The sequence below is a fragment of the Choloepus didactylus genome, chromosome 8 (genome assembly GCF_015220235.1).
Source record: "Choloepus didactylus isolate mChoDid1 chromosome 8, mChoDid1.pri, whole genome shotgun sequence".
Classification (NCBI taxonomy): domain Eukaryota; kingdom Metazoa; phylum Chordata; class Mammalia; order Pilosa; family Megalonychidae; genus Choloepus; species Choloepus didactylus.
The window spans coordinates 59,657,962-59,676,879 of record NC_051314.1 but is presented as its reverse complement, the minus strand read 5'-3'; the positions used below and the strand labels follow the sequence as shown (position 1 = coordinate 59,676,879).

The following is an 18,918-nucleotide window of genomic DNA, read 5'->3' as shown; positions in this document are numbered from 1 at the left end:
GAAATTAGAAAACAAGTTGCCAGGGGTGAGGCCAGGGAAAATAGAGAATTAATGCATAATGGGTATAAGGTTTCCTTTTGAGGAGATGGGAAAGTTTAAATAATGGAAGTTGGTGAGGTTCTTGCAACACAGTGACTGTGATTAATCCCACTGAAGGTATGCTTGGGAGTGGTTGAGATGGGAAAGTTTATATTATGTATACATTCCCACAATTTAAAAAAAAGCAATTAAGACAATGACAATTAAATGCAATGCATCATCCTGGATGGGATCTATCAAGGGAGGAGAAAAGCTCAAAGGAACATTATTGGGACATATGAAACAATGGAATATCGACTGTTAGTTTTATATTAGTGATAAATTGCTTGAACTTGATAACTATATTTAAGGTGGTTACATAAGTGAATATCCTTGGATATGTACATGGTGGTATTAATTGTTCAAAAAGCATGATGTATACCTACACTCCGGTGTTCAGAAACTGGATTGATAGAGTGATAGAGCAAATGTGGCAAAATGATAAAATTGGTGGATCTGGTACCTGGGGGGTTAGGTATATGTTGGCGTTCTCTGTATGGAGTTTGCATTATTTTTGCAATGCCCTGTAAGTATGAAAGTATTTCAAAATTAAAAGTTAAAAAAATGAGATCATGTCTACAAAGTACTCAGCACAGCACCTAGCACATAGCAAGCAATGACAAATATCAGCTACGATGATGACAATGATGATTTTTTAAATCCTGTGCTTATCCCAGATTGTTAACCAAGCTTCAAGACCAAATTATCTAGTACTGAAGAGAATATTAGCACAAGTACGTACTATCATAATTGATCACTATACTTGTAAAGATTATTATCTCAGCAACAAATGCTTCTCTTGTATTTATGATCTTTCTGCAGGTTATTGAAATAAATTTTAGCATATATGAATTATTATAATTTTATATATGTGTAATATATGTGTGTATGTGGTTATAATCTACAAGTGACAATACAAAAGTTCTTGTTAAACCAAGAGTGTTTGGAGCCCTTTGTCAGATAGGCAAAAACAAGCACTCTCTGGGTAATTAGTTGATGGCGCTTTGATGTGTCACATTTTGGCCAAAGATATATAAAAGTCCTTGCCAGGATATATTATTATATGGTGGACTTAAATGCTAATTTAAAATAGATTCTTTAAATCATGTATTCTGTATCAAAATACCTTTTATTTTCCTTCACAACACTTAAAATTGGAATTGAGTAATTATTTGTATTATAATCAGTTTAATGTCTGTTTCCATGACAATTGTCTCAGCGTAAGACCCCAGAAAGGCAGAAACTGTGTCTGTCTTGCTCACTGTTGAATCCCCTGAGCATAGCTCAGAGACTGCCACATAATAAGTACAAAGTTAATATTTGTTGAGTGAGAAGAAGGAAGAAAGAAGGTAGGGAGGGATGGAGGAAGGGAGAATCCATCACCCCCAAATATTTTTCATAGAACCACTAGCAGTGGTAGGCACAGAATAAATCTTTGAACTGCATGTGAAGCACACAAAATGACTAAAACAACCTTGACCTGCCCTAGCTTCAGTATAGCTGGAGGAGAGCTGACATATTTAGAAATATATACTAGGCAGTATACTTAATAAATGTTTTAGGAAGATGATGGCTGGCCAGAGGAATTAACATAAACAGAGGAGAGACAGGGCCCCAGGCCAATAAAGAAGATGGATTGAAAGAGACAGAAAAATGAACAACCAAATGAGAAAATCAGAATTATATCACATAAGCATCAATTACAGCCCTAGAGTAGGCAGAGGGGAAATACTCTCAAGTCCATGTTAAAGTGATTTTCAGCAGACTAGGGGATAGGGGGATATGTAAGTTGTTTGAATAAGTACATTCAATATCATAATTGTTTCCATTTATTTTAGTGGTAATATTTAATTTGAAATTTCTTTGACCATTAAAGGTTAGCATGAGATTTTTATGTTCAAAAAACCAGCTTGGAGTTTAGAAAATAAAAGATATCCTAGGAAGCAGACTCAGAGATGAAGATTTGGGAAAGTTTACTGGGAAGTGCCCTCAGAATCAAACCAGTGGGGAGGGGGACAGTGAAAGAAAAGACTTGGGCAGAAAGAGAAGTTGAACAGAGATGCAGTAAAAACAAAGTGTTCAGCAAATCCTACAGGGAGTTCTGAGTTTAGGATGACCCTTTTGAAGTGTCCCTAATTGAGGCAAGGAAACCGGACCTTCATACCTCCACACTGACAGTATAGGATGCAGGTTATCCCCCATCCCCACCCCGGGAGTGTGAGGGCAAAGAGACTTCAATCTCTCAGTGGAAGACTCGACTGGAAATCCAGCTGTCAACACTCCCAACAGCTGTGGGAATGAGAGATTCAGTCCTGAAGGGGGCGAATCTGGGTGGAATACCATAATATCCCTTACAGCTGGTCAAGGAGGATTTGGTCTGGAACAGGGAAGGAACAGGCAAGGCTGCTATGTTTCTTAGGAAAATAAAGCAGCATAATTTACTGCAATGAGGCAGCTATTCTGAAAACGGCCAACCCTCATTTGGATCCTGAAAATTATTTCAGACTCTCATCCTCCTCCTCCTTCATCTTTCTTTTCTTTTCCTGGGGAAAGTTTTAACTTTCTGGACTGTTCTTTTCTTGTTATATGATAACATATGTTTATGTTATATAGATATTTGTGCATTTATGCTGTCCCAAAGCATGCTTATGCTCCTTGGATTTCTTCCTCCTGTCTTTTAAACAAAACTCTTTCTCTCTTTCTCTTACAGTAAAGCCTCAGAATACTGCCATACTAACTCAACTCCATCTCCCACCACACTCCCAACCACATCTCCCAACCAGCTGCATAAACTTGCTCTCTTCCTTCATTTATATTTTCCTGGTCCATTAGGTAAGCCTCCTGCCATTTAACACCTGGAAAAAATATATATCTCGATTCTTCTATTTGAAATTTATCTCAAAACTCCCTTTTCAGGTAACCTATACTGAATAGCTGGAAATGAAAAAGCAAGCCCCCCTGATAATCCATAGCCCAATTGTTACCAAATAGCCACTTCCTAACCACTCAAAAAATATATAAATAAAAATAATTCATTGAAACAGCAGCAAAGATGTTTTGTTGGTCTTCAACTATGAACTCTTAAAAGACAGCAGTTGCACCTGTTCTGTGCTCCTTTCCATTGCACAATGTCTAGCACACTGTTAGAATTCAATAGAATGAGATAATTTTTTATCCAGTGCTGCACCTGGGAAGATTGGCAGGCTGCCACCAGCTATATGGCTGGCATACTTGGGTGATTCCTGCGCCTTTATGTAGAAGTAGAAAGTCATGAGTTACAGCATCTAGACAGACTGCTATTAGGATTACCTCTGAATAGAACAGTTTTTTTGTTTGTACTTTTTAATGAGGACAAAATATATCGGTATAATCCTTCTTGATGAATCAGAAGGACAATTGAAGGAGGGAGCAAGGAAGATTATGAAATTGTTACTTCTGTATCATCAACCCTGAAAGTGCTTCAAATTCCTTCATTTCAGTTTAGCAGTGATTTTTTTAATTAAATAGAAGTCAAAAAATTTTAGATGCTCTTAACTAAACTTATAGTAATTCAGGACTTCTTGCTTGGCAAAGTTTGGATGGCATGGAATTGAAGAGTATTATGTAGAGAACAATCATCTTGCATTGATACCTTTAAATTGAATGGGAAGCTGATGAAGAAATGAAAAGTAAGTGCAGCAGATTAAATATAAAATCAACTGTTTTGGGAGTAGGGATAAAAAGAAAGTAATACAAAACAATTTTCTGCATCTATGATTCTTCATAATCATACCATTTTTCAGGTAGGATCCATGTGAAAATAAAAGTGGATTCTACATGTGATTAATAATTTGCTGTCTTCCCTGACCTTTTATGAGCAATATATAAGGATGATCTGGCAAATTATAAGGATTTGGAAAATTGATCTCTGAGGTCAAGATGTCATTTTCAGATTTTCCAGATTTAAGGAAACTGAGGAGATAGGAATATGACTATGGGTCTTTGGGGAGCTATTTATTTAATGAAATTGGAAATGCTGTCCTTGGAAACAAAGAGATTACAAATGATTTTAAAGTTGCAGTGAATCTTTATTGATAATGAGAATTACCAAAATAGTTATTTGAGGCAGAGTCTAAATATTTGGAGGATGAAGAAGGCAAAGAGGAAACTAAAGTAGGCCAGGATTTTCTTTTAAAACCAAAATAACCTCTGTTTATAATGTGCCAGACTTCCCATATGTTATCTTATTTACTCCTGACATCAAACCAGTGAGGTTTATTGTTTCTATTTCATAAATAAAGAAATCAGAGAAGTTAAGGAATTTTCCAAGGTCACAAACCTAATAAATAGTGGAGAGAGGAGATTTGAAAGGAGATCTGCCTGATTCCAAAGCCTATACTTTCCTCAGAAGTCCAGGGAGAATTCCCATACCCGAATTTTCCTTAATAGCAGCCGTGATAACCATTTAAACTTGCTCTTGGAAAGCTGAAGTTCTAATTAATAAAAAGTTATTTTAAGGTGGTGAAGGTAACTGTCTATTTGAGAGAGGATTGTTCATGATTTCACTGGTAAGGAAATTCTTTTGGACTGAATTTAGGTGGGAAAACTGAAGGCTCAATAAATGCCAGGGGTTCAGTACTAAAGATTCTAGACACTCCCCCTTTGTCTTTTTCGTCACTTTTAACATCTGCATCAGGAATGACTAGTTGTCAACTATCTCTGATTATCACAATCTTTCTTGGGGTAATAGATGCTTATTTCTTGTGGGGTTTTTTTTTTCCATTTAATAGTGTTATTTGCTAAGGAGATCGTTATCTGCATGTGACTTCAGTGATAATTAGTAACATCAAAAAACATCTCAATGATAGTAGAGATCAGAGCTGATGTTCTCAGTAGAATTAAAAGCCTAGAACAATTAATGCCAGTTTGGCAGGTTTGATGTAGATGACATGGACCACTATCGTAGTTGCCATAATTCCTAATATTATGCCTAGAAACTAGTTGTTATGTTTCTGTCATTTCTGAGGAAATACTCTAAAGTTCCAGAGATGAACTTCAGGTGAAATCCCTAAATGGGTGTACTTTAACCCCATGAAAATCCAAAGAAGTATTTTATTGTTTAAAATTTTATAGCACCATTACATCCAAACATTTCCCTAAGCCCTATCTGAATTCTAATTATTTCTCACAGAATTTGTATAAAGTTGATATTATTTAAAATCCTTGAACATGATGTAATATTAATGAGTGACAGACTAATTTCCGCTAAATCTTGTTAAAAATGATTAGTGATTTTTTAATGCTTTAGCTTTCATCTATTTTAATTTGTTTCTATTTTTTGACTGCCAGGAGTCATTCTATAAATGATAAACTAGCATGCATGACAGTACTCATGACAGGTACATGTAGTTTGAGCAAGACTACTGGTGAACTTGGAAAAATAAAATAAAATCTGTTTTAAATAGTAGCAATTGTAAAGTTGTCAATCTAAGGCTTCTATTTGAACTGATTACACTTGATAAAAAATAACAAGCTGTGACAAATAGAAGGGCAAGGTTTCAGTAATTCACTAAAGAATGTCTCTACTCAAGGCTTTGTGGCAAAAATGTCTTGTTTGGGGCACAATTGCAGAGTTGAAATAACAGCCCATGAATACCCTGGAGAAATGACTATGTACCTAAGGTGAATGCTAAAGCCTTCCCTCTTGAATGAGCCTTTTAATCAAGGCTTTATCTGGGCTCTGAAAAAGTCGTCAGTGGTCCTACCTAAAGATTAATGGGAAAGGCCGAAACTCTGAGTTGGCCTATTTGCAGAAACAATTTTAAAGATTTACTGATGGTTGACAAATGCCATTTAAGCTTTCAAAGCCATCCATATGCTTTTGAAAAGGATTTAAAGGAAATCCTCCCACTATAGAAGACTTTGAAGGATCTCTGTGGTAGCCTCTGATTTTTAGGTGTGTGAACATGTTGTCGAGTTTTCTCTTTCCTACCCTTTTTTTTCCCACATTTTTGCTGAATTCTGAAAATGTGTGGCTCAGCCAAATGTGGTAAGGTTTCCTGTCATATATTTATATGTTCAGAAGTTATCGATGTATTTTTGTTTGTCTGTGAGAATTTTTTAAAAACTCTACCAGAAAAGTGTGCATATAGAGAGTACCTTTCTTAATTACCTTTCGACTAATATAGGAGCTAGAAATAGCCACCACCATCTCAATTGAAAATTTAGTGTAACATTTTTAAAATAAGGAATTAATGCTTTTTAAAGATGTTTGGCTTTTTTGTTTGTTTGTTTGTTTTTTAATTTTTGTGTCACTATAAATATTAGTTTAGAATTCAGCATTTCTGTAAACACATTTACCTTATAAATCAGATTTTAATGAATATAGGCATCATTTTCTGTCCACATTCATTCTTCTGTGCATTTTGCAATTGGTTTTTAGCGCAGGTAAAATTTATTCAGTCTGAAGTGTGACACATTTCCAAAGAGATTTAATTCAAAATGTTTTTTCATAGGGTGAAAATCTGAATAATCTAAAAATATTATCTACTCACTAGAATTGCCCCCACTTTTTACTTTGTCATCACCTTCCTCTACTCTAGTGAAATCTCAAGGTGATTTCATGAAGCAGGATGGCTTCTGTATCCTCTTGAATCATCCCCTGAGAGATGTCAGATGTGTCCCCTGTGCTGGGCACGGCCTGTCGGGCTCCGGAAGCCCTGTTGTTGTCCAGGGCATCAGCAGGAGCTGTAGGGTTCAGGAGCAGCAGGCTCTGGCCTTGTCTCCCATTGCCTTGGGACGCTGACAGTGATCTGACAGAAAGCATCACTGACTAGAAGCTGAGACAGGGAGGAGTTAGGGGTGAGGTCAAAGCAGAGAAACTGAGAAAAGCCAGTGAAGCGGAAGCTGAAAGGATAAGCCCATGAAGGCTTAGAGCCGGTTTCCCTGCTCACTTCAGTAGGCCTCACCTCCCCCAAACCTGGCCCATGACGGGAAGAAATGCTCCCACTTCACTGGCTTGGAAACAAAGGCCCAGGTCTGTGAAAGAAGGCAGGATTTTTACACAGGTGTCTCAACTCCCTCCCCACAACAGCTAAAAAGCCTCCTAGTCATGCTCCCACTGTTTCTCTTACAAGCTAGAACCCAGTAAAGGCTCCTCCATAACAAGAGTGCCATCGCACAGCATACATGCCAGTAAACCTGGCCGAGGACTGTTCCTCCTTTCTCACCTGCATTGTTGGAATGGCCTCCTTATGGACGACTGTTTTCCCATCCATTCTCCAGAGTGATCTGCAAATGTGACCCTAACACCACACATGCTTCTGCTGAAACACCTTCAGGGTCTCCCCGAGGACCCAGGCCACCAGCAGTATCCAAAGTGATCTTAGGTGGTTCTCCTCAAGGAACTGAAAACGTCTTGTCACATAGTGAGAAAGTTACTCCCTTTTCAATTCTCTTTCAACCTCTTCTGGCTTCATCAATGAGAGAGTCTCTTACAATTAATAAACTCCTTATATCAAAAGGAGACAGGCCTTAGGCTCAGCTCAACTTGGCAGGCAATGGAAACTAACTAGAGTTTAATAACATTGCTTGATTTTCACTGCATATCCTTTAACAGTTTCCTTCCATTTAGGACAGGTGATACTGGTTTTCTACTTATAGGTAGTGATATTTTCTATTTTTAATAAATTTATCTAGGTAATGTGAGCCAATTAAACATATATGTGTGTGTGTGTGTGTGTGTGTGTGTGTGTGTATGATAGCTCAGCTACTGCCCATATATAGAAAAATAGAGTACAGTTAGGAAAACACCTAAGTAGGAGATAAAGTCCTAACTCCTTACATGGCCTATAAAGCTCTCCATAATCTTGCTTCGGTCCCTGTCTCCAGACAGGCTCAGCTCCCTCCATGTACACTTCGTGCTATAGACCTAAACCATGCATAGTTCCCAGCACAAACAGGGCTCTTTCAGAGCTGTGCTGCCCCTGCTGCCCCGATTGCATCCCTCACTCTTCCCCACCTAGGGAATTCCTATTTATCCCTCAAGATTTAGCATGAGACCCTCCTCCGGCTTTTCTGCCCCATTACCTCTCCTGCCCTTCCATGCTCCCCTTGGCTAAATTGGGGTGCCCTCCATTGAGCTCCCACAGCATCCTGGTTACATGTTTATTAGAGCACTTTTCACTTGGGTAACAGTTTAATTGTTCCTCTTGCCTCATATTCTATAAGCCCCACAGGACAGGAATTTTTTTTCTGACTCTAATATACCTATATGGTATTAGTGAGTTCTTTTTATCAGGAAGGCAATTAGAGATATCTAATAACCAGAACTCTATAAGTAATGTATCCTATTCTAATGGTAAAGAGTGAGGGCTCTACCAAAAAGTGGAAAAAACACAATTGTCCATCAACTGAAGAATGGATAAATACAATGTGGTACAGCCATATGATGGAATATTATTTGCCAATTAAAAGGAATGAAGTATTGATGCATGATACAACATGAATGGGCCTTGTATATAGTCCATTTATATGAAATGTCCAGAATAGGCAAATATATAGACAGAAAGACAATTCATAGTTGCCTAGAGTTGGGGGTTGGTGAGTATTGGTTAGTGACTGCTAATGAGCATGGGATTTCTTTTTGGGGTGATGAAAATGTCCTAAATTAGATTGTGGTGATGGTTTCACAGCTCTGTGAATATACTAAAAATCACTGACTTGTATGCTTTAAATAGGTGAATTGCATGGTATAGGAATTATATCTCAATAATGCTGCCTAAAAAAAAAAAAAAAGAGTGAGAGCTCTAAGTCAAATTGCCTGGTTTCAGACCCTCCACAGCTTGCCAGTGAGTGATCATGGGCAAGGTATTTAACCTCTCCATAATTCAATTTTCCCTTCTGAAAACAGGGATAATAATAGCACCCATTACAAAGGATTGTTGTGAAGAATGAATGTGCCTACCACAGTGCCTGTCATATAGCAGCATTCATTCAATATTAGCTATTGTATTGTTAAAAAATGATGTAGTATATTCTGAATCATGAAGAAAAAAGATGACATTTTAATATACTTGCAACATAAACTGTGTTTTAGTTCTTTCAAAAAGAGTAATATGTTTGTTGTGTTTACAACACTCTTGGTTAGTAAGCCATCCTGTATATCCTATGTACAATTCATAATAAAGTGTATGTGTATACACACATTATGATGCCATTTGATCTTCCAAACAACCCTATGAATCAGTATTATTATCCCCATTTTACAGGCAAAGAACTGATGCACAGAGAGAGTAACTTGCTCAACTTTATGTGCCTTGTAAGTGGCAGAATGGAAGCCACCTGACCCCAAGGTCAGTGTCCTTTCCAGCGCACCAGGCCCTCTGCATTTGTACACAGCAGTTAGGGTCCACCACCCATGGAGAGCAGTCCTCATCGGCTATGACAGGCTCCACAGTGTGTTCCTTGTTTAAACACATCTTCCACATCAACCTAGCACAACAGGCCCTCCTGTCTTTTCTGAAATTTAACAATAAGAAATATTCTTTTGAAGTGGAAAATAGGCAGAACCTATGTCTCAAGAATGCTGTTAAATAAACCTAACCTGAGAAAGGATAGGCCTGGGAGGTCTCTATCACTAGGGTGTGATCCCTATCCCTCAACACTGGTATTATAACAGTATTAAGAATACTGGCTAAACAAGGCCTTATAACATCTGACTTCAATCATTGTAAGCAGCAGCAAAAAATATGTTACACATGGTTTATGCATACCACACCAAGAGTTGATTGTATGAAGCACATCCTATGATCAAAAATGACAACACAAAGCTAATCCTATGTGAATAGCAGAATTCACTTGAAACATCTGGTAGCAAACTTTATGACTTCAGGTTAAATTCTCTCTCCCAAAGAGTATTCAATGAGTCCATAGATTGACGCATCAGCCCATATATACTATATTGTAAATAATCCATAATGTGAGCATAATCATATTTTAGCATTTCATTCTCACCAAATCCCTGCCCTCAAGGAGACTGCAATCTAGTGGGAAAGATTTTGACAATGTCCATATTTTATGGGATTTTGTATTCCCAGTGACTTTCACGGGTCTGGCACATAGGTTCTCAATAAAAGCTGAGTGAATTAACGAGCAAATTATGCTTTGGGGGGAAATGACGTAACATTTATAAATTAAAATTAAATGTTCATTATTAATTTGTTGAATGGTGAATGAATGGACTTTAAATGAATTAACATGACAAGCTGACTTTCCAGAAACATGTTAAATAATGAATAATTTCATTTCCACTGTTCTGTTTAATTTACTTAAAAAATTTTTTTAAAGATTTTGTTCACAAAGAAGGGTAAATTGGGATGAATAACTTAAGCCATCCTTTAATTTTCAGAATATGATTATTCAATTTACCAGATTACTGGTATTTTTCTTATTACATGTGAAATAGAAATGAAATTATAAGACATTAATCTATCTTCAGACCCAGAAGTGATAAGCTTTGTGTTCATCTGCAACCATTAAAAAGTTGAAGTCAGTTTACCATATCACTTTCCCAGAGATCAATCTTCTAGCAACTTCAGCCCTTTAAATCAGAGCCAGGAAATGAAATAGGATTTGGAGTGTCAAATATAATTGTACAAATCCCATCCACTAAAGCCTCTCCAAAAAGGAGCCATTGGCTCTTTTCACATCCTATTTGTTTTCTTTTACATATAATCCTGATAAACTTGATTATTTGGCTTCCAAATGCATGTTGAGTATAAATTGCAATTATATAAAATCTAAACACCAAAAATCTTTCACTTTTCATTGATAATGGCAAGATTTATCAAATGACAATCAAATCCAAGCAGAGGAGAAAGAATTCCCAAATTAGACCCCCAAAATAAAATAAAGCCATCTGCCAACATTTGATTTGGGAACAAGGAATTTTACAGACATCATTCAGTAGTTTGAAAAGATGTTCCAGAGAAAGTTTTTTATATTATGGTGGCCATGGATGATGAAGAAAAATTTTAATCTTTTTAAGAAGGGAGCAATGTACAGAATACAATTTTAAAGATTTCTATATGAAATTCTTAATATTGAAAATGTTTTGGCATTTTAAAAGGATAAGCTCCAATTTAGGAACACCTTATTCTAAAATAGACACAGTAGCTGGGGGGGAAATTGATCCTTTGAGCAATTAAGGTTTATAAATGGGTCATTTACTTCCAAAATCTTTTACAAATATTACAAAGAAACATAAATTAATTTGCTCTGGATTATTTCCTTGCCTTTGTTCTCTCTCACATTGACAGTATTTGGCAAAATCAATTTACTTAAATTTAAGCTTGTAAGACTTCTTTTAGATGTTAAAAACTATAAACAATGTGGCAACAAGAATGAGGGTGATTAAAAGTGAATTATATAATGCTTGAACTTGGAAAAGGAAGTAAAATACATCATAGCATAGAGTTACTATAAACCTTTAATGTTGGCCAAGGTGGATTAAATTGCCTTTCGGTTGCATGAATGCAGAAGATTCTGTTGGTGTGCTTTTCAAAGCAAAGAAAGATGATATTAGGAATTAAAACATGGAGCTTCTGCTTTATTCTATCCACATTCATGTTTTAATCTATGACAAATCCGAATTGTAAGGAGGGTTCAAGAGGATACTTACAGTCAATTTTAGGCTAGCAGACATGCAAGTTTCCTAAATATATATGCACATAGGTGGTTGCTTGACCATAAAAGAAAGAACATGTGAATAATTGTTCAAATTTAAGCCTGCTAGTAAATTTAATTCAAAATTAATATTGAAAATACACAGAAATAAAAATGTCAGCATTCATGATTAAGAAAAATATACTACACAAATATACTACACAATCTCCAAAATTAAAACATTACTGTTTTTTGAAGGTTTTATTTAAAAATAAAAGAAAAAGAACTACCACCTAAGAGATTTACTAAATGCCAAAATGATGTCGATCTTGGTTAAAATCTTACAGTGGCTTCCAGAGCTTCTACAATAGTCTGAGCTCCTCAACATGATATTCGAGGCCATTCTTGATCTGGTCTGGCTCTTGATGCTATTCAGGCCTCAAATAGGTCATGATGCCATTCATTTATGCCAACCTATTTGTAGTTTCTGGAAAACAGCCTGCTTTTTCATGCTTCAGTGCTTTTGTGCATGCCGCTCTCCTTCCAGAAATGCTCTTCCCTCTTTCACCCCTCCCTTTATCTTAGCCAACAGACCCCTTAAGACTCACTGTTAAGTATTGTTACCTCTTAGAACACTAATAATAAAGAGTTTGTGATTAGCTGTTTAATATAAGTAAAAAGAAAGTTCTTTGAGAGTTTTGTGGAGAGAGCTGTTACCAACCAGCTAAAATCTGGGAAGGATTTTATGGGTAGATTAGTTTTGAATTAGATCTGATAGGACTAGACTTTTACTATTTACTTGCAATATTAAGATTTTTATTCTTCACATCTCATTTCTTCCTTTGCTATTTTACTTCCCCCAAAATGGACAGCTCTTGAATGTTAGCTTGGTAATGCTAATAGAGTACAAAAATCAATGATCCGTCTATGATTAAAACACAAGTTTCCTCTATTTAGGAAGGTTGTCCTCTTTGAGAAGGTCATATGGGAATCACAGATTACTGAGGGAAGAATAGGACACTGTCCAGCTAGCCCTATCAGGAGACAGACAGCAAAGATACCCAGACCCACTGTTGGGACTCAAGCCATTCCTTCTGAATACCCACCTGACCTTACTATTCTTCTTTTGACATTAAAAAAAGCTTCTGAAATCCCATCTCTTTCTAGAAGCCTTCCCCAACCAATAGAAAATGTGTTAGCAGGTTTCTGGGCACACACTAATTAAAGACATGGTTGTTGGAGTCCTACAGACTTGGTTCAAACCCTGGCAGGGCTTATGAGGGTCTTCTTGGTAAAATACTTAACTTGAACCCCAGCTGCCTCTACTCTGGAATTCTAGCATGACTGAAGAAGAGCCTTTTATGTGGAGGCTAAGGACTCTTTTAGGAACTATCTGAAAGTAATTGTGCCAAATTTCAGAAGTTTGGGTCAAGAGCAGTGATACTGGCAATGGTGGAGCATTGGTGATAGTGATACTAATAGAGTTCTAAATACTTTTTGGTCTTGGGGGGAGAATACCCATATTGAGCATGTGGCACATAGTTGACTGGTGGGTCATTGTATTGTATACTCTGTTTTCTTGATCCTGTGTCTTCCTCTTTCATAGTTTATACCACATTTAGAGCAGCTTCTCAACAAAGGGAGAACAGAAGGAAATATTTGCAAAGTTCTACTTTTACAATCAGTTGATAGTTTTGCTAGGTATAGAATTTGTTTCAAAATAATTTTCCCTCATAATTCAGAATCCATTAGTCCATTGTTTTCTAGATTCCAGGTTTTCTATAGTCAAAACAACTAGTTCTTGGCATGCATATGAGTCATTCAACCAAGGCTGAAACTTCCAGAATGATTTGGCAAGGAAATTTGTTGGGGGCTGTCTTAATGTGCCAGGCTGTTGTAACAAATACCACATAATGGGTTGGCTTAAACAAAGGGGATTTATTGGCTTATATCCCTGCCTCATGTCACATGTCAATGTCCTCTCCTTTCTTTTCCTATTCCATTGACTTCCAGCCTCTGGCTCCTTCCTATGGGTTTCATTGTCTATGTTTAACTTTCTTCTGTTTAAAAAGGACTCCAGTAATTTGGATTAAGACCCACCCTCATTCAGTTGGGCCACATCTTAACTAAAAATATCATCTTCAAGAAGTCCTATTTACAATGGGTTCACTCTCACAGAAATGTGGATTAAGATTAAGAACATGTCTAAATTAGGGTACATAACTAAATCTACCACAGTAACTGAAGTTCCTAAGTGTGACAAGGGGCAAAGACATGGAAATAATATCAAGTGGCTATTTTTAAATTAAGCTGGTATGGATTAGAAAAATAAAACATTATACCTAAAAGAAATAGATATTTGAATAACAGTTTTGGAAAAGTCTCAGAACATTGCAGATTAAACACGTTTATCTCAACTGACAGGAAAGTAATTTTAAAGCATAAACTGACAAAGACAGAGATAACAGGAGAGAAAATTACAATAGACAAGATATGTTAACAAGTTTTTAAGTGAAATGAAGTACCAGAGAAAACGATTTGTGCTAAAAACAAGGAAATTAATGAAAGCCTACTACTGAATAATAATACCTCTAACTACAGGGTTCCCAGAAGACTGGTGGCCAAGTTTATTCTTATCCAGTCAGAAAGAAGAAAATTCCTCTGTAGAAGAGACTATATAGTGACATTTGGGAGTATCCCCAATTAAATATCCAGTTTCCCACTTGTTCACCCACCTGGAGTAAAGCCCACCTATTGACATCCAGGTGCACAGAGCTTCCAACTAGCAATTTAGGGTTTCAATTTGAAATATAAACAGAATTCCAAAAATCCCATACATTTGAGGGAATCCCTAACACTAAAACTAGGATCAAACAGAACTCAGAAAAAAAAAAAAAAAAAAAAAAAAACGGCAGAAAGCAGAGACAATGAAGGGAACAGAATAAAATGCCATCCACCTAAAAAATGATTATTAATATCCTCTAAGACATAAGGGAAGATATTTTCATTCATGATATAAAGAGGGGATTATTTTTTAAGAAAAATATTCAAAGACAAACAGAAACTTTTAGAAATTTTAAATATGATTGAAGATATTTAAAAAAATCAATTAAAAGCTTGGAAGAAGTCTCCCAGAAAGTAGCACAAAAAAGACAAAGATGAAAAATAGGAGAAAAATAACAAGAAAATTAGAGAATATGTCCAGGAGGTCCAATGTCCTACCAATTTGAGTTTTTAAAAGAGGGAATAGAGAAAACAAAGAAATGGATATTATCAAACAAATAGGAACATTTCCCAAAAATGAAGGACATTTAATTGTAGTTTGAAGGAGCTCACTAAGTGCCCTGCACAATGAACAAATAAAAACCCACATCAGGCAGTGAGGAGCCGTTGGGGGTGGGAGTTGGCACTGCAGGCCGGGTGGGGGCCACAGAGCTGTGATGCAGGCAGGACCAAGGCAGTTACCGGAGCTACCTCCTGACATGACCTTGCTGGAGCAGGTGGAAGATCTCAAGGCTTTTGAGAGAAGACTTACCGAATATATACATTGTTTGCAACCTGCCACTGGACGTTGGAGAATGCTTCTTATAGTGGTATCTGTCTGTACAGCTACTGGTGCATGGTTAATAGATCCCGAGACACAAAAGGTGTCCTTCTTCGAATCATTGTGGAATCATCCATTTTTTACCTTTAGCTGCATCACTCTAATAGGCTTGTTCTTTGCTGGAATACACACGAGAGTAGTTGGACCACCAATCCACTTGATGTCTAACTGTATTGGCAGAGTATAATATGTCTTGTGATGATACGGGAAAACTAATTTTGAAACCTAGGCCTCATGTTCAATAACAGTCTGCACTCGTTATTATGGGACCTAAAACAGCCTTTCTTCAAATAAGTGGTAAGCAAAAAGTCATAATGGATTTCTTTTCCAATTGGATATGTGAAGGTCATAGCAACAATTGACAAGAAGTGTGCAATATTTACCCAGATTATCTTGATGATGATGACTTACATTATCATTGCTTTTGATACCTTTGATTACCTATGTTTCAGTATTAGTGTCACTTTAGTACTTCAGATCCTGCAAATATTTTTGCAGGTGAAGTATGTTTGTATGTTACTAAGTTAAACATGGAAACAGAACCTCATTCAGTTTTTATAATGTATCTTTGCAAACTACTGCAAATTGCAAATCAATGCTAATGTTAAACAAAGAGAGAAAGATTGTGTGGACTTTGTTCTCCTGCACCAGTATTTAAGGAACATCTGCTTAACATCCCCATAGCTCTTTAAAACCGGCTATTGTGTATAGCTGTGCCTTTCATTCTTGCACTCCTCTCTTTTAATCATACTTCAGGAAAAGCATCAGATTGAGCTTAGACTTAGGAAAACTCATCTCCATTATGTTGTAAGAAATTGTAGATGTTATCAGAAATAATTTTTGTTAAACCAGATACTGAACTTCAGCCATTATTGTGGTTATATTTATCAGTTCCTTGTTTTCATTTAATGCTAAAAATACTTTACATATTTTTTAATAATTTTAAGAACACTCCAAAGGCTTCTGAATATACAAATTCAGTTATAAATTATGTATTGTCTTGGAATTTGATAGTCATATTATTTTAGATAATTGGATTTTATATTGTGGTAGACATGCTGTTGCCCTAGTACTGCACAGGTGTAATTGAGCATCCTGCTCCATCATGAGGATGACACAGAGCAGTGCCACAAACTGGAGTCTACAATTCTCACTGTTTAGAAAGTGTTAATTACATACTGTGTAGGCATAATAGCCACGTGTACTATTAGAGCCCTTAAAATTACACTGCTGGGATTGCTGTAAATATTTTAAAGTATTGGAGGTGCCATTTTACCTATTTATGAGAAGATTTTGAAAAGGTTTAAATTATTTCATGAGCAATCTTTTAAATTTCATTTAACGTAAAGCTGAAAATCCAGTAACAGGACAACAATTTTTTTAACAAGGCTGCCATTTAACTTAAAATGTGTCTGTCTTGGCTTTCACATATAAAAAATTATATTCTTTGAACTGCAGAAGTAAAAACCCTCTGCTCCTAAGAAGTCTTAAGAGGGTATTCTATATATTCAGCATTGCTTTATTTTCTATAAATTTTGTAGGTAAATGTGTGCATAAAAATAAATACTTGATATTAAAAAAAAAAAACCCACATCAAGGAAAACTGCTGTAAACTTTCAGAACAATGCTGAAAAGAGAGTATCTAAAGGACCTATGAGAAAGCAAATCACACACAAAGGATCAGGAATCAGAATCGCACCAGTAATTACAAAGCAAACCTGGAATCTAGAAAACAGTGGACTGTTTCATTAAGAATTAAGAGGAAAAATTATTTTGAAACAAATTCTGCACCTAGCAAAACTATCAACCAATTATAAAAGTAGAACTTTGCAAATATTTTCTCCTATTCTCCCTTTGTTGAGAAGCTGCTGCAAATGTGGTATAAACTATGAAAGAGAAAGACACAGGATCAGGAAACAGAGTACACAATACAGTATAGAGAGCAAGAAAATTCTTAGGATGATAATGAATGTGAGAACAAGCACTATATCTGAAGAGGAATAAAAACTCACCTGACTGTGCAGAAGAAAAGATTTTATTCAAGATCTTGAAAGAACAGGCGTGCAACCAAAATATGGTGGTTGGCACCCCGAACAATAGAACTCAGCACTATTTATTCCCTAAGCCTAACACACAAGTCCCTCCCCTGTTTCTCCATTGGCTGGATACTCCAGAGATTACCGCCTATTCGACCAGTCTAACTAACCTGTGCAAATTTGAGACATTTGAAACAAGTCTCCTGACTATAACTGTTATGCCCATGTAGGGCACTGACATCGCTCTTATGCTTATGTGGCCTCTTTCCTTTGTTCTTTACCCACAGAGCCAGTTTGAGATAGTTTGGTAAGAAGTTACAAGGCCATCACGGGAGTTTCTACACCTGAGTCTCCATTTCCCCTATTCCGTATCACCTTGTGTGAAAGCTAAACTTAATTCTATTCTCACATGAAGAGAAGTCTCAGGCCTATACATGTGTATCAGGCCTGGAGAACAATAGTACAGGAAGGAGAAGGAAGATGGAAGACTCCAGGTGGGATGAGGCCAATAGAAAAGTGAGAATGATAGATTACCTGCTGTGTAACATATTGGATAGAGATTTAGAGTTCTGTCTGAGATTTGAGAGCAAATATTCATAGAAAACTGTGCCAGTTTGAATATATTATGGCCCCCAAAATGCCATTATCTTTGACGCAATCTTGTGTGGGCAGGTGTATTAGTGTTGATTAGATTGTAATTCTTTGAGTGTTTCGATGAAGATGTGACCCACCCAACAGTAGGTGATAACTCTGATTGGATAATTTCCATGGAGGTGTGGCCCTGCCCATTCAGAATGGGCCTTGATTGGTTTACTAGAGCAGTATATAAGCTCAAACAGAAGGAGAAAGCTTGCTACAGCCAAGAGGGATACTTTGAAGAATGCACAGGAGCTGAGATAGGAGCTGCAGTTTACAGAGACATTTTGGAGATGGCCTTTGAAAGCAGACTTCTGCTCTGGAGAAGCTAAGAGAGGACAAATGCCCTGATAGCAACTGAGAATGACATTTTGGAGAGAAGCTGCAGCCTAGAGAGGAACGTCCTGGGAGAAAGCCATTTTGAAACCAGAACTCTGGAGCAGACGCCAGCCACATGCCTTCCCAGCTAACAGGTTTTCCGGATGCCATTGGCCATCCTCCAGTGAAGGTACCTGATTGTTGATGACTTACCTTGGACACTCTATGGCCTTAAGACTGTAACTTTGCAGCCAAATAAACCCCCTTTATAAAAGCCAATCCATTTCCGTTGTTTTGCTTAACGGCAGTATTAGCAAACTGGAACAAAAGCCAAGCAATTTTAAAATGGTAATCTAGGATAAGTAAAAAGTTGTACAATAGGAATGAGCATACAACATAGCTTGGTTGAGAATAACACTTACACAGAAAAACAAACATTGATTTGAACACTCACCAAATTGTGAAATAATTGGAAGACAGAGATTGGGAGGCAAGGCAGTGAGAAGGGACAGATAAGAAAGGTAAGTCCTTGTTTCCTATGATATAAAGGCAATAAAATGCTAAATGAAAAATAAACCAATAACAGCACAAAAATCTTATTTA

The 18,918-nt window shown here is 36.7% G+C and overlaps 1 protein-coding gene and 1 pseudogene across 2 annotated transcripts in view; both read left to right on the top strand.

Annotated features, from left to right (window-relative positions):
* The window catches only part of LGR5 (leucine rich repeat containing G protein-coupled receptor 5), a 134,303-nt gene that overhangs the window by 26,863 nt on the left and 88,522 nt on the right, over window positions 1-18,918 (top strand). The gene's annotated exons all lie outside the window — the stretch shown is intronic.
* Window positions 15,204-15,570, top strand: LOC119543060 (annotated as a pseudogene).